This window comes from Prunus dulcis, chromosome 4 (genome assembly GCF_902201215.1).
Source record: "Prunus dulcis chromosome 4, ALMONDv2, whole genome shotgun sequence".
Classification (NCBI taxonomy): Eukaryota; Viridiplantae; Streptophyta; class Magnoliopsida; order Rosales; family Rosaceae; genus Prunus; species Prunus dulcis.
The window spans coordinates 22,378,313-22,394,049 of record NC_047653.1 but is presented as its reverse complement, the minus strand read 5'-3'; positions in this window follow the sequence as shown (position 1 = coordinate 22,394,049).

Genomic DNA, 15,737 nt, shown 5'->3' with positions numbered 1-15,737 from the left:
TCTCTCACAGGCTCATAGCTCTACTTTAACTTCCTTGTGGCGCTATGCTGTCGTGACACCAATGTCGAGCCTAACCTACCCAAGTAGAGTTGTGCGGTTAGACTAAAAATACTGAAAACCACCGATTCTACCTACTTTTGGGGTGGGCAAACTATGGATCAATTTCGTCGGCTACTACAACCAACAAAGTATATTAAAAAAAATTTAAAAAAAATTGAAAACTCCATAGAAGTTGAAGGTTTCCACTCCAACTTACTACTCGCAACCACCCCCACCATCTCCCTTTGTTTTTCCTCTCCCCCTTATGCTTTCCTCTTCCTCATTCCCACTGCAACCACTCGTCAACGCCAACCCAACCTAGCCCAGGAATCAAAGAGAGAGAGAGAGAGAGAGAGAGAGAGAGAACAGGGAGAATGAGAGATTGAAAGTTATTGGGGTTTTCAAAAATATTAAAATAAAATGAAAGTGCATTGGGAAGAGACAAGGCACATCAAGATTTCAAAAGGTGCTAAGTCAAAAAATACTTTGAAATCTGGTAAAAAAAAGTGCATTAGGGGACAAAAACTAAATTTTTTATTAGTTTTAAATATTAAATGTTGCATGCGTTGAAACCAATTCTCCCTCTTCTCTTTATTTTGTCTCCTTTCTATCTTATCCCTTGAAACCAGCTCTTTTTATTTTTTTTCCTTTCTCCCTCTCCCACTTCGTCTTCGACTTTTTTTCTTCCTTTTCTCTCTGCAATATCTCTCTTTCTCTGATTCCATCTTTCTTCTCCATGTATCTGAAATTGAAAGGCGATACTAACTTGGTCAAGGGAACTATCTGTCTCTATCTAAGGATGATGCGAATTCGGTAAGCCCACTTCTGAATTAGACTGAAGGCGAATTTGGTTCAACAGCAACCTGCGGTGCTGGTCACATTCATTGTTTAGTGCTTGCCGATCACTCTTGCTCGGTACCCGGCTAGCAACGATCGGTATGGTTATGTCACCGAAAACAGCACTACACCCCAGTGCTGATGACAGGACTAGCCCCTAAATCCTCGAAATCCGAGATGAATCCTGTGGTATTTCAGACATTAAACTGATGTCGGGCCCACGTACTAATGATATAGCCTATTTTCCAAATCAAGGAAAAGAGGGACGAGACTTCCTGCAAAAATTTTGGCAGAGTCTCCCCTGAAAAACTGACATTTACCAAAATTTTCACTTGTAAATATCACAATGTAAAATCTCCCAATTGACAACATGCACAATAGAAAAGCCGTAACGATTAATACCAAGATAGTTCTTATACACACCTCAAGCGTTTCTCTTAAAACTTCACAAAACTATAATCTCATGTAGTCAAAATACTCACTATCATTCCTCTCATAAATCATGTTTTCAATGTATAAAACGATACACCTAACTTTATGTGATTTCATAAATAGAGTATTAGCCACGCATCATACTAGGGTCCAATATACCAAAGTATGGATGCCTTAAGGTCTAACATCTCTGAACCTACAAGTATATTAGTGCACACTGTGAAGGAACTAGAGCCCACAACTAACTTCACAAAAATACAGGTAACATAGTAAGGCTTTAATACATAAGCACGTTAACAACAAAGTTTATCTATCTCTAAGTATACAACCACATAATATTTAAACTTCATAAAATCATAGACTGGACAATTGAATGGAAATGTGTGACATAATATCATAGTCAATCTACCTAGACACATAATGTAGATAATGCATAACTTTAGCAATTTATTTTGCAATTGCACCTAGGTTAAATCTCAGGCTACCTACGTACCCCTTTGTGAGGGATCAAACCACACGTAGTTCTTAAATCAACAATCATGATTCAGATAGTATACGATTATTTAAAGTAATGCAAACGATTCAATTTAGATTCAATTTCAACATCAAATTCGATAAGGCAACCACTGAACACTTTAATAGTTCCTTTCCTTTTATCCATTCATCCCCGCAACCATACCATATCCAAGGCGTATGTTGCCAAACAACACTTTCCAAACCATGATTTCAACATTCATACCTGTGCTTGTTCTAACGAAGCACAAGTTCAAGAATCTCAACCAAAAACGAATCCCCATATATATATATATATATATATCACACCTCACACCATCATCATGTATCAGGGAAGACAATCAAACCCGGGGATCGCTTGACTAGACTAGGTGGAGGAATTCTCAACAACCATGTGGCTAGGGATGAGCCGTCCATCCGGGGAATTGGGCTAACCAGCAAGCACAGCAGAATCCTTAATACTCTTGGGCCTGTGACAAGTTCTACGCGGGAAGACTATTCAGCTATCCATTTCCATGTATCTAAGTATCCATGTTCACTGTTTCCAAGTATTAGTATCCAAGGGGAGGTACATGTGATAGTACACATCATGCACCAGGGAAAACAATCCAACGCGGGAATCGTTTGGTTGAACCACACGGAGGAATCCTCAACAACAATGTGGCCAGGGGCGTGCTGACCAACCAGGGGATTGGGCTCACCAGCAAGCACAGTAGAATCCTCAACACTCATACGCCTGTGACAAGTCCTACGCTCGTAGACTACCCCCCTAAGGGTCTACGGTAACATCCCGTCAAGGGTGCCCGGGTTCTGACATACCCAAACCATAACCATAGTTTTTCAAGTATCCATCAATTCCAGAATCAGCAACCAAGGAAGTCCACATGCTGGAAAATTCAACGCCACGTGTGGGTATAGTGACGCGGGAAGGTACATATGATGGTGAGGTTTATAACCCGTATATAAAATATTATAAAATAATATTCCCATGATTCAATTTTCCCAAATATTTATTCATAGTATAGAAAATAAACACTCAAGCATATATTCCATAAGGACCCAAAAATAATTCAAATAGTAATCAAAACTTGTTTACACTTAATTTCCATAAAATACTATATTCCACAATTAAAACAATAGACTTTCGTAAATAACCCGATATCACCCAATCCATATACTTTAATAATAATCATAATAATATTAATTAATGATAAATAATAACCTTTAGAGATCCCATATCCTCATTAACCCATATTAAATCAATTTTCAATCAAAACTCATTATGCAAGAAATTTCATATTAGAAGAATAAAGTACACTTAAAAACAAACGTCTACTTATTTACTAATAATCATAGCCGAGACCCAAGAGTCACTTTCACAACCCATCAATCAAGTATCTCATGCTCATCCATTCCATAACTTCAATTATCAAACTAATATCCCAGAATTTCATACAATACTATAAAACAATCTCATAATCCCAACATGATCAACATAACTCAAATAATAGTCAAGACTCGCTAATAAGGTTGTTCTAGTACTCCTCAAAAGGTGAAACTACCTCGGAAGACTCACGGTCAACCGAGGGTCAAACTGCCCAAACTTGATCAACGGGGCCTGGGGGGCCCACAACCTCCTATTTCCAATCCGAAAGTTTCTACCGGTTCAACAAGGTTTATTATACATGTCCTGCAAGCTTGGTTTGAATTCAACGGTTTGATCGCTCGCATCGCACGATTGGACGGTTATCGTTTAACCTAATCTTTGAATTCTTGAACCGAAGCATCCAGGTTTTCGATTCACGATTTCTGAATTTCTACACGATCCTAGAGATGCCTAGATCAACATATTTGAAAATGGAGTTCATCCAACTGTCCGAACATATCGAACCAGGATAATGCCTAATATGCGTAATCCAATCGACAGTCAAACGGTAACCAAATTCAAATTCGAGCATACTGTCGTACTCGGGACTAAATGGGGATCATTTAGGACCCAATGCCCCCCCACAAAATGGTCCATCCGCTGCCAAACATGCTGGTCGAGCGTGGGTGGCCCAAGTAAATTTCGGCGATCGAAAAATCTGCAAACTGCCAGTCAAGACCTATGCCAAAAGATCAAACACATCAAGAGGAATAAGTTTCATACCTACGTCGATGACTAATTTGGCCGTTAAAGCCCTCGAACGAATGGTTTTCTCTTCCAAAAACCTAGAAATTTCTAGGTTTGGATTCAATGATTTCGGGATGAAATCACATCGGGTCTTCAAGGGAGATTACAGAGGGGGGGTAGGGGAGTGATTTAGGACCCAATTGGTGGCTGGTAGTGGCCGGAATGGGCGGAAATTTTGTCGAAGTTCACAGTTTCAAACAGCCAGTTCTTGAGTCTTCTTTTTCGTTTAATTTCTGGTTTCAGTGCTTGGAATCATGACTAGATATGGGTATGTATGGAAAGAGGAGAGAGAGAGAGACGAAGAGTTTGCAAGTTGTGGCACTTGTTTTGGTTGCCGGACGATAGAGATATCTTTGTCTAAAACCAACTGGGTCATGGCGGCTGTGCAACAGAAGAGAGGGAGAGAGAGAGAGAGAGAGAGAGAGGCAGATTTGTGGGGGAGAGAGAGAGAACCAGGTTTTTACAAAAAATCAGACTTTGAATTATTTACAATTATGTTCCGTTGATCGTAACTTCTTCGTTACAACTCCGATTTGAGCCCACTACTTGTCTACGGACTCATCTCGACGCGATCTACATCATGGTGCTATTCATTTCCCTATAATCCTTCCGGATTAAAAAGTAACCAAAATAACCCTACCCTAGAGTGCAAATTTGTAATTTCACAATTAAATAATTTAAATAAATTTATAAAGATTAATTAATTGATTAAAATTGGGTCAAGATATTACAGCTAACCATCTTAACCACTCACAGTGACAAATCGAGCTTCTAACGACCGATGGGTTTCAAACATTTTCAACGGCATTTTCAGTGGCTAATTTGTTCAAACCAGGTATGTTTTTTTTTTTTTTAATCATCTCCTCATGCTCTAGCTAGTGGTTTAAGTGAGTGAGATCGATTTGATCGTTAGACACCCCCGGAGGCCGTTAGTTTGGCCTGAAAGTGCCATCGAGCCCATGGTAAAAGTTGTCCCCATTGTTGCTCTGAACATTTTGGTATGGGCCTTGCCCAGAGATGATGAGTTTTTTCATCACATAAACTCCCCTGAACCACCGTCGTCAGTGTCGATGCGTTTTGGACCTAGGATAATCCCCTCATCGTCCCAACAAGAGATTCTGTCTTTTGATCAACGATTTGAGTTTCACCTATTATGCATCCCTTGATCATGAAGGATCGGACCATCGGCTCGGTCCCATCTTGGAGTATGTTGTTCCTTGTACCACTAGGATCATGTAGAAGTTTAAGAAACCAGATTCGGACTTTTGGATTAAGGATTCTATAGTTAGGTTTGTTGATCGACGTCAAATGGTATGATCGACAATGATTCGACAGTTGGATCGTGACCAAACTTGTGGGACATGTGTTGTAGACTGTTGTTGACCTATATGAACTTCCGGATAGGAAATTAGAGGTCGCGGCCCTTAGGTCCAATTGACCTAAATGGTGGGTTTCGATGGCTCGGTTGATTGGATGTGACACCCAAGCAAAATTTTAACTGTTCGTTGAATTTATTTAAATCTAACTAACTGTGAAATCACAATTTTACCCTTGGGGTAGGGTCATTTCGGTCACTTTTTACTCTGGTAGGATTTTGAGGAATTGAATGACATCATTGCATAGAGCTCGTCGATACGAGTTTGCAGACACGTAGTAGGCTCAAATCGAAGTTTTAACAAGGAAGTTGTGATCTGTGAAAGTGCAGTGACACAATCGTAATTTGGGAGAAGTCAAAATTTAAAATACCCCAAGTTAGACCTTTCCACTCCCGTACTTGGTGAGTCCTCAGTCTAAGTAGTTCAAGTCCCACAAATGTTCTCTTCATTCCCCAACATAAAGTCCCACAAACTCATCATAATTCCCAAACCCGTCAAAACCTCATCAAAACCATATAGACTTGTTCACAGCTCCAAAGCATCAACTTCTTGAGCTCAAAACGAAATAGTTCCTTCTTCAAACTTGTTCATCTGCCTCTCTAGCAGAACATATCCGAAAATTAGCCCAATTGGAGAAATATAATCACTTCAAACCCCAATTGGAGGATGAATAACTCATCTCAGTCTGGTACTCTGTGTTATGCACGGATTTGTTTTTGCATGCGAGTTTTTGTTGCGATTCCCACCTCTATTCCTTCACGAAACTTGTTGCTGAGGTCAAGTGCTACAACATATCCAAATGTCAAGGCAATTGGAGATGTCTATCTACCCTAAACCGTGTTCAAGGTGAGACTAGTGTTCTAGTACTCTTCCTATTTGCTGGTTCCACACTAGTGTGAACTTATTCACTCTTGCATGTTGCCTTCCTCTGCTCTAATGGAATATTACCCTTCATCAACACAGACCTCTGCCCTCTGTTTTGGTACTCACACTTCGAATCTTTCAATGTGTGGCTTTCGTTCATCTCCACAAAAATCAACATGGCAAACTTGATCCCTATGCGCTTCGTTGTGTTTTTGTGGGTTATGCCACTCATTAGAAAGGCAATTGCTGTTATCACTCTCCTACCTAACGTACCTATATTACTTTTGATGTGACTTTCTAGAATCTGAGATGTTCTTCCATGACCCATCATCCAATTCTACGCTTAAGGGAGAGATAAGAAGTGAAGAGCAGAATTGGAGCAATTTGGAAAACGAGAAATTCTCCTCTGTATAGAAATTATCGATCGTCCCGAGTCTGAAGCACGAGATTACTCTCTGCCAAAATGCAATTAATTGCCCATTCATAGCGATCAATCGCCTGACCTACCTGATCCCTATGAAGATATTTCTTATCCGAGTCCCAGACCTACAGACAATACAAAACAACAAGATGAAGACCCCTCATCTAACTCAACAATACCAAAAGACCAATCTCCTGAGAATATCCTTGAGGTAACTACTCCTACTACACTTGTGAATTTAGAGGATAAATATATTGGATACCAGTTACCTTTCAAGCAGAATCGTGGAAAGCCACCAAATCGTTATTCACCTGATATTGGCAAGACATCAAAGTATCCAATTGCGAATCATGTATCCACTGAGAAGCTATCTAAACCACGCAAGGCATTTGTACATCAATTGTCTGCTGTTCATATCCCAACCAAGGTTGCTGAAGCATTTAAAGATCCTAAGTGGGTTCAAGCTATAAAGGAAGAGATGAAAGCTCTTGAGAAGAATTAGACTTGGACACTAGAAACTTTACCATGAGGAAAAAATACTGTCGGATATAGATGGGTGTTTATCGTAAAACACAACGTTTTTGGATCTATCGAGTGATACAAGGCAAGACTTGTAGCGAAAGGGTACACACAGACTTATGGTGTAGATTATGAAGAAACCAGTTGCAAAATTGAACGTAGTCAGAGTCTTACAGTCCCTTGCAACTAATTTGGACTGACCACTACACTAGTTTGATGTAAAGAATGCCTTCCTACATAGAGAACTTACGAAGGAGTTGTATATGGACATTCCTCCTTAATATAATACTACTCAAACTGGAACAGTATGCAAATTACGAAAAGCGTTGCATGGACTGAAACAATCACCACATGCTTGGTTTGGACTGTTCGCTATGGCAATAAAGAATAATGGTTTCAGACAGTGTAACTCATATCATACTTTTTTCTTGAAACATCAGAAAGGGAAGATAACAACTTTAATAATCTACATTGACGACATGATTATTACTGGGACTGATAAACATGAAATATCTCAGCTACAAGACTAGGTGGACTCAAATATTTCTTGGGGATTGAGGTGGCCCGATCACAACAAGGCATATTTCTCTCTCAAAAGAAATATGTCTTGGACTTGTTGACCGACACAGGAATGCTAGATTGCAAACCTGTAGACACTCTTATTATTTTGGATCATCATCTTGGAGAATACCCGAATCAAGTTTCAACTAACAAAGAAAGATACCAAAGGTTAGTGGGAAGATTGATCTACTTGTCTCATACTTGGCCAGACATTGCTTATGCGATGAGTGTCGTTAGTCAATTTATGCATTCTTCGAGTGAAGACCACATGACTGCAGTTATTCGGATACTTAGATATTTGAAGTCTGCACCCGAAAAAGGACTTATGTTCTCACATGGTCATCTGAATATTGATGGTTACACAGATGTAGATTGGGCAGTAAGTATAACAGATAGGAAATCCACATCTGGTTGCTTCATGTTCATGGGAGGTAATTTGATTACATGGAGAAGCAAGAAACAGAAGGTGATCGCCTTATCCAGTGCAGAAGCCGAGTTCAGAGGTATAACCAAAGGAATTTGCGAACTCATTTGGTTAAAGATGTTGCTTACTGAACTTGGGTATAGACCTACATCTGTAATGAATCTCTTTTGTGACAACAAGGCTGCAAAAGCTATTGCACAGAATCCAGTTCAAGATGATCGCACCAAACATGTTGAGGTAGATCGACACTATATCAAACAAAAGCTCGAAGCCAAAGTGATTCAGTTTCCTTTTGTAAAGTTTGAGGATCAATTGGCGGATATTTTGACAAAGGCAATTTCGAATAAAGTGTTCCACAATTCACTGGACCAATCAGGCGTTGGCGACATCTATGCACCAATGTGAGGGGGAGTGTTGGCGTGACTTGTGGACCATTGACTTCGTTTCTTTACACACTAAGGATTCCCATTATAATTATATTTGATTTACTTTAATTCCTGATTTTCTACTGTAAATTGAAATATGAATTTATTATTTACTTGCCCACTAAAATTCCATTGGATTATAAATATGACCTCCTACAAGGAGAAGAATACACAGAAAATTCCCACAAACAAATATTCTCTCATAGTTCTCATATTTTAACATAGGACTCCAATTAGTTTCCAAGGGGGAATTATAGGGCCGGTCTTGTCACTAACAGCTTCACTTTGTGCCAAACCATCCAACAAGCTCAAGTGGTCCAAGACACACAAATTCACAAGACTTGAGGAATGAGTTGTGGTGTGGTAAATGGATTTAGAAGGATCATTGGACACTCTAAAAGTAATAGAGGTTTTGGGTGCTCAGAAGCACCAAAACCCGGGCCCATTCTTGTTGAGTCCAATCACATGGGTAGGCATGAGGGAAAAAAGTCATGGTGGAACTTCCTTTTGACTGTAGTCACAGGCCCTCTTTGGCACACTCCCTTGATAGCTCCTTACAAACTAGCCAAAACTTAAATAATAAGGGAATACAAATAACCAAGTATGATTATTTAATCTTATGCCTAGTTCAGACCTCACCGTTTTACAACCTTGAGAAGAGGAATGGAAGAAAATACAATGGACTTTGCTAGATCTTAGATGAGAATGTAGGGAGAAGAAAGAGGTTAGAAGATTGCTATAAGTGGAAACTTATTAGAATCCTCTCCCCCTGGTGGGAGTTTCTCCTTCACCGTACTTTTTACTGGTGATTCTCACCCACCACCAACAACCGCCTTTAATCCTACCATCAATTAAACATTCATTGCGAAACTGGATGTAATCCGGCGACTATGACGGGTTTTGGGTCTGACTTCCCTTTTGTTTTAGCATTTATTCCAATTGAGTGATCCTCTGTTACCATTTATGCCTCCGCTCCTCTCATTCTTTCTTCTAAACACCAACCACCGCTTTTACTGCCCACCAACCAACAAACATTCAATGCAACTCTGCAAATTTAGTGACTGAGACGAGCTGATTTGCATCAGATCTTCTGCCTTAGTAATTTCCTCTTTTTTTTCTCCTCTGCTCAAAATCTTGCTCCCAAATTTTGGCTTCAAGCTACCCTTTAGGGATGAACACCAACAATCTACGACAAACAAATTTAAGAAGAAATGATACGCACCATGAATTCCCCAACAACCTGATCTCTTCAATACTATATATAACGGCTATAGCCATTTACTTTCATCACACCTTCAAGAATCATAAGCATCTGCACCACATCAAGCTGAAGCACATATACCACCACAAACAACCTCACTATACCAGTTTGCATTCTGAAAGCAGCTTGGAAAGACTATGGGGAAGCTAAGATAGTATGGGTTAGGGAGAACCTTTTCTCCATAACGGTTATAGATGAAGAAATGGCCAACAAGATTATTGACAATGGAACCTGGTCCATTATGAAATGTTGTTTCTCTATGAAGAGATGGCCTCCAAATCTTGCCATCGAGGAAGTTGAGGTGGATATCATTCTGCACTGGATCCAGATCCGTGGAATCCCGCTGAACCTATGCCATGAGGAGAATGTGATCAAAATGAGGCACAAAGCTGGGGAGGTGATTGATTTCGAAGACCCAGGAAAGCAGAGAGGTTTCCTACGAATTAGAATTGGGGTAGATACCAACCTGCCACTTCTTGCCGGTTTCTGGCTGCCCAGGGCTGACAACTTGGAGACTTGGGTTGAGTACCAGTACGAGAGGCTTGCTGATTTCTGCTATTGATGTGGCCGAATCGGACATTCTATGGATGCTTGCACTTTCGAGGAACCATCTGCAAATGAAATGGCCTATGGAACTTGGACCAGGGCAAAAATTATTAGAGAATTTTATGATTCTAAGCCACCAACCAACACACCTGGAGTAAGAATGAGAGCTGCCACAATCCGACAACATCGTGGGGAAGGGGAAGATGAGCGTAGGCCTCACGCAGCAAGTGAGGGGGTGGGCATGAGATCTCTGGTGAGCCAAAGCCAGCCTGGAATCTGTGATTTGACAAGCAGGCAGCTCGAGTGCAGTCGAACGTTAGAAAGCAGGCATAACCGTAACACCCCTCTCCCATTTTGTCAGGTGGTTCCGGAATCAAGATAGACACAGATGATTTTCCCAAGGGAATGAGCACAGAGCGTGAATTCTAAAAGTGAAGAGGCATTTATCTTGGAGGAACTGAATGTGACAGTGGATTTCAGGGGCAACGCTTTCATTACCAATTGGAGTAGACCCGACCTAACACTGAGACCAAATCGAATGGGCCTTGGGCCATTTGGCACTCCCATGCATGTGGAGCCTTTTTTTTCTCAAATCCCTTTGGGCCAAAAATCAACATGGCATCCACTCGAATTATTTCGCATGTTGATTCAACTTTTCAGAATTTGGGCCTAAAGCGAAACCCAGAAGACAAGCGAGCCAGTAAGTTGGAGTCTCCGGGAAAAAAATAGAAGCATGATCACGTGCCTCTCTTAAACCTTGAGGAGGCTAAAACTAAAACCTTATCAAATGAGGCTACAACTGGGAAAGGTCTGGCAGTGGCTGAAGGGTCACAAAAGAGGAGGATAGTGAAGGCTAGGAAAACCACATATAAGGAAAGCAGTAAGCCTAAGGATGCAAGAAGCAGAACTCATGCTTTGTTTGATAGTGCAAATCTCACAGAGGTCAACGTCGCTCAAGCGGATGATTAGGCATATGTCCATATTCAAGCAATTGATCAAGAGTCGGGTGGTGCAACCCGGGGCGGTGGCGGCTGGGATTCAACAACCGCACGTCAATCATGAGCTACATCCTATGAAACTGTTAAGGCCTCGGGCTAGACTTGACAGTTATACCCTCCGGGGTTTGGTTCGTAAATTCCCGCCCACTGTTGTGTTTTTAATGGAAACAAAATCGAAGAACAACAAGATTGAAAGTTTGAAACACAACTACGGTTTTCAAAAGGGTTTTTCGAAACCCCCCGTGGGTAGTGCTGGAGGGTTGAGTCTTTGGTGGGATGATAACATTGATCTCGAGGTAAAGGGTTTCTCCAAATATTTTATTGACATAATCATCACTGATAATCAGAGGGGAACGCATTATATGGAACGCCATATAGAGAGGAGAAGGAGGCTTGCTGGAACTTTCTGGAGGGTGTCCTCAGATATACCGACCTTCCATGGTTATGCAGTGGTAATTTCAACAAAATCTTATGGCCTTTTGAGAAAAGGGGTGGTTCGGAGTAGTCTTCCAACAGACCCCACTACCTTCACAACTTCATGGAGAAGGCGGGGCTCATTGATTTGGGTTACCAGGGATCGAGCTTCACTTGGAGGGCTCACGTGCAGAATGGTATTTTTGTTCAAGAAAGACTTGATAGAGTTTTGGGGAACTTACTATGGCAGGAGTCATGGCCTAATACTTCCATTAGTCACCACCCGGCCATCGGTTCGGATTACAATTCACTGGTCTTGGAGACAACCATGTATCATAAAAATCATAGAAGGCAGTTAAGTTCGAAGCTTATTGGGCCAATGAGGTGGAGGCTAAATAGATTATTGAAAAAGGTTGGGAAAAGCAAGTTCATGGTCCGTGGATACATAAATGGAAAGCTAAACTTCAACATTGCACTACCCTCCTTAAAAAATGGAGCAGAGAAAAGTTCTCAAACAATAAGAAAAGAATGAAGGCCCTTCATGCTGAGCTCAATCATGCAAAGATAAGGCGCATCACTCAGGAGATAACCGAAACCGGGGCAAGAGAGGAACAATATTGGCGTCAACGGTCCAGGATAAAGTGGCTTTCAAAGGGGGATGCCAATACTGCTTTCTTCCACCAATCTACGCTTGCCCGTAGACGACAGAATTGTATCCTTAGAATTAAGGGCGATGATGGGCGTTGGCATGTGGGTGAGCAAGCTATCAAGTGGGTGTTTGAAGAGCATTTCAAGAACTTGTTCACTTCTGAGGCTCAATCCATTAATGGTGATATTCTTGATTGTGTTGACAGTGTGATCTCCCAAACTACCAATGATAACTTATTGCAGGCAATTACTATGGAAGAGATAAAAGAGGCTGCAATGCAAATGAGAGGTTTAAAAGCTCCAAGTCCAGATGGATATCAGGGAATTTTCTTTCACAAATATTGGGACACTATTTATGATGAAGTTAGAGGCATCACAGAGGATTTCTTCCTAAACAATCAGAGTCTTGGTGCTTTGAATATTACAAACTTGGTTTTAATTCCCGAAATTCCAAACCCTGAAGGAGTTTCCCATTTTCGCCCAATTAGCCTATGTAATTTATCTTTCAAGATTGTATCTAAAGTTATGGCAAATAGATTGAAGGTTTTTTTGCCATAGATCATCTCTCTGGCTCAAAATGCTTTTGTCCCAAACCGTCAAATTCAGGAGAATATTTTAATCGCCCATGAAGCTTTCCACATTTTAAAGCTGCAAAGACAACAAAAATGTACGATTTAGGCATCAAACTTGATATGAACAAGGCTTATGATAGGGTGGAGTGGCATTTCTTGGAATCGATCATGCTCAAGAGGGGTTTTGATGTTCGTTGGGTCAACTTGGTGATGAATTTGGTTCGTACTGTGCAATTCTTATTAGTCTTGAATGGGGTGCAGGGTGACACTTTTACACCAACGAGGGGCATCCGACAAGGCGATCCACTATCACCGTACTTGTTTTTAATTGTGAGTGAGGTCCTTTCCCTCATGATTAAAAAAGCATGTGATGCTAATTACTTGCAAGGTCTAAAGTTTGGAAGAAGTGGACCTCTTCTCTCTCACCTTCTTTTTGCCTATGATGCCCTCTTTTTTTATCAGGGCTAATACTCAGAACTATCGTAATATGCGATTGTTGCTTGACGGCTATTGTTGTGCGTGTAGTCAGCAAATCAATTTCGGGAAATCAAGTCTTTTCTTTAGTCCCAATACACCTGCAAGTATCCGCACGCACTTGGGTGCCATTCTTCGTATGACTATGGTAGATGACCCGGGTAAATACTTGGGTCTTCCTACAATGTGGGGGAGGTCTAAGAAGGAGGCGATGCAGTTTGTGAGGGAGAAGTTGTTGCGTAAGTTAAGCGGATGGAAACAATCCCTTCTCTCAGAAGCTAGTAAGGAGGTCCTTATCAAAGCCGTTGCTCAAGCTGTCCCGAATTACCCTATGGGAGTTTTCTTATTCCCTAAAATGTTTTGTACGAAGATGGAGTTTGAGATTGCCAATTTTTGGTGGGGTCAGAAACAGGAGGAAAGGAAGATCCATTGGGTACGTTGGACCGAATTGGGCCTGCCAAAGCATGAAGGGGGTATGGGCTTCCGTGACTTTCATGATTTCAATTTGGCTCTATTAGCTAAACAGTGTTGGCAGCTTCTCACAGAACCGAATTTTCTCTGGGCTCGTTTAATCAAAGCTCGCTATTTCCCTGGGTGTAATTTTATGGAGGCCACCAAGGGTAGCAGGGCATCGTGGGCGTGGGCTAGTCTCATTTAAGGAAGAAAGGTGATCCTAAATGGGGCAAGATGGCAGATTATGAATGGAGTGCAAGCGAGAATATGGACTGACAAATGGATTACTAACGTACAAGGAGGTGCTTTGTGCCCTGCTCCTGGTGCCTTTATGGATAGAAATGCTACTGTAGAGACTATTATTGATTGGAATTCAAGAATGTGGAAACTGGATTTAATCCGGCCTCTATTATCGACTGAAGAGGCTTTTGCCATTCAACGGATCCTATCGAAAGCAACTCGGAGGTGGATCGCTTGGTGTGGCCGGATGAGAAAAATGGAAAATACTCTATAATATCTGGTTATCACAACATTCATACCCATCATCACCGCAGCTCCGTGTGTAGGCCTTCTTCCTCTATGTCCATCAACCAAGGGGTCTGGAAGTTGATTTGGCACGCGAATATCACACCAAAAATTCGCCATTTCTTTTGGAGAGCTTTAAATGGCCACGTGGCTGTCTCATCTGTTCTTTATAAGAAGAATATGCGCAACTCTCCCTTATGTCTGCAATGAACATGAGGAGACAATTGAAAACATGTTATTGCTTTGCCCTTGGGTTGAACCTGTCTGGTTCAGAGGCCTAACCTATAGAGTTGATAGGCAGCAAATCTCTTCTCTGCATACATGGTTGCGGGATTGCGTGATCATAGGTCTTAACACAAAGGAGGAGAGAAGCCGAATTTTCTGTCAGATTGCATACACTTGCTGTAATATGTGGAAGATTAGGAATAGGGTGGTGTTTGACAATTACACACCTCAACCTCAGCAAACCCTCAAAAAGGTCTTTGGCAATCTAAATCTTATGCTTCTACTTCTATTTTTCTGTTTGGATACATGGTAACATCTCCCCCGTATTTGGCGAGGGAATGAATGATGAGCTAACTTCTTCGAGCATGGGAACATTCCAATTTCAATGTAATCTCCAACCCAATGGGGTAAAAGCCAAATTTCCGGTTTTTAGTCTGAATCCATCTCCAACCCATGAATAGTTTTGTTTTAAAAAGGAAAATTTTGAATTTAGCCTCATTTGAGTTGGAAATGGCCTAAAGCACTAAACTCTTTTAAGTGTTTTGGGCATAATGCTAAAAAGATATAATGCCAATGGAAATGGCTCTAAGCTCTAAACTCTTTCGAGTGTTTTGGGCATCAAGTCCACTGGAGCGCTACAAAGATATATATTTTTTAATCAAGAGCACTACAAGATTTTAACTATAAATGAAGGGCAACTGTTAATAAAACTCTATTATTTAAATGACTTATTTCTCTGAATTGCAAGAATTTCATCTTCATTGTGTTAGCTTTAATGGTAATTATATTGTTTATTATTGATCAAGGGCAATATTTATTTGTCAAATTCAAAATTTTCACTTGTTTGTGCTGTAGCATGGCACGCTATACATATTGTATCATATTCCGCATGTGTCTAAACGTGCAACATAGGAGTCAAACTCTCAAGAGTCTAATAATGACCCCAATACAAAGCCATATATCCCAAGCTTACTGTCCCTTCTCAACGGCACCATGACATCCTAGGGAACTCTTGTCCTAGAAGATTCGTTTTGTAA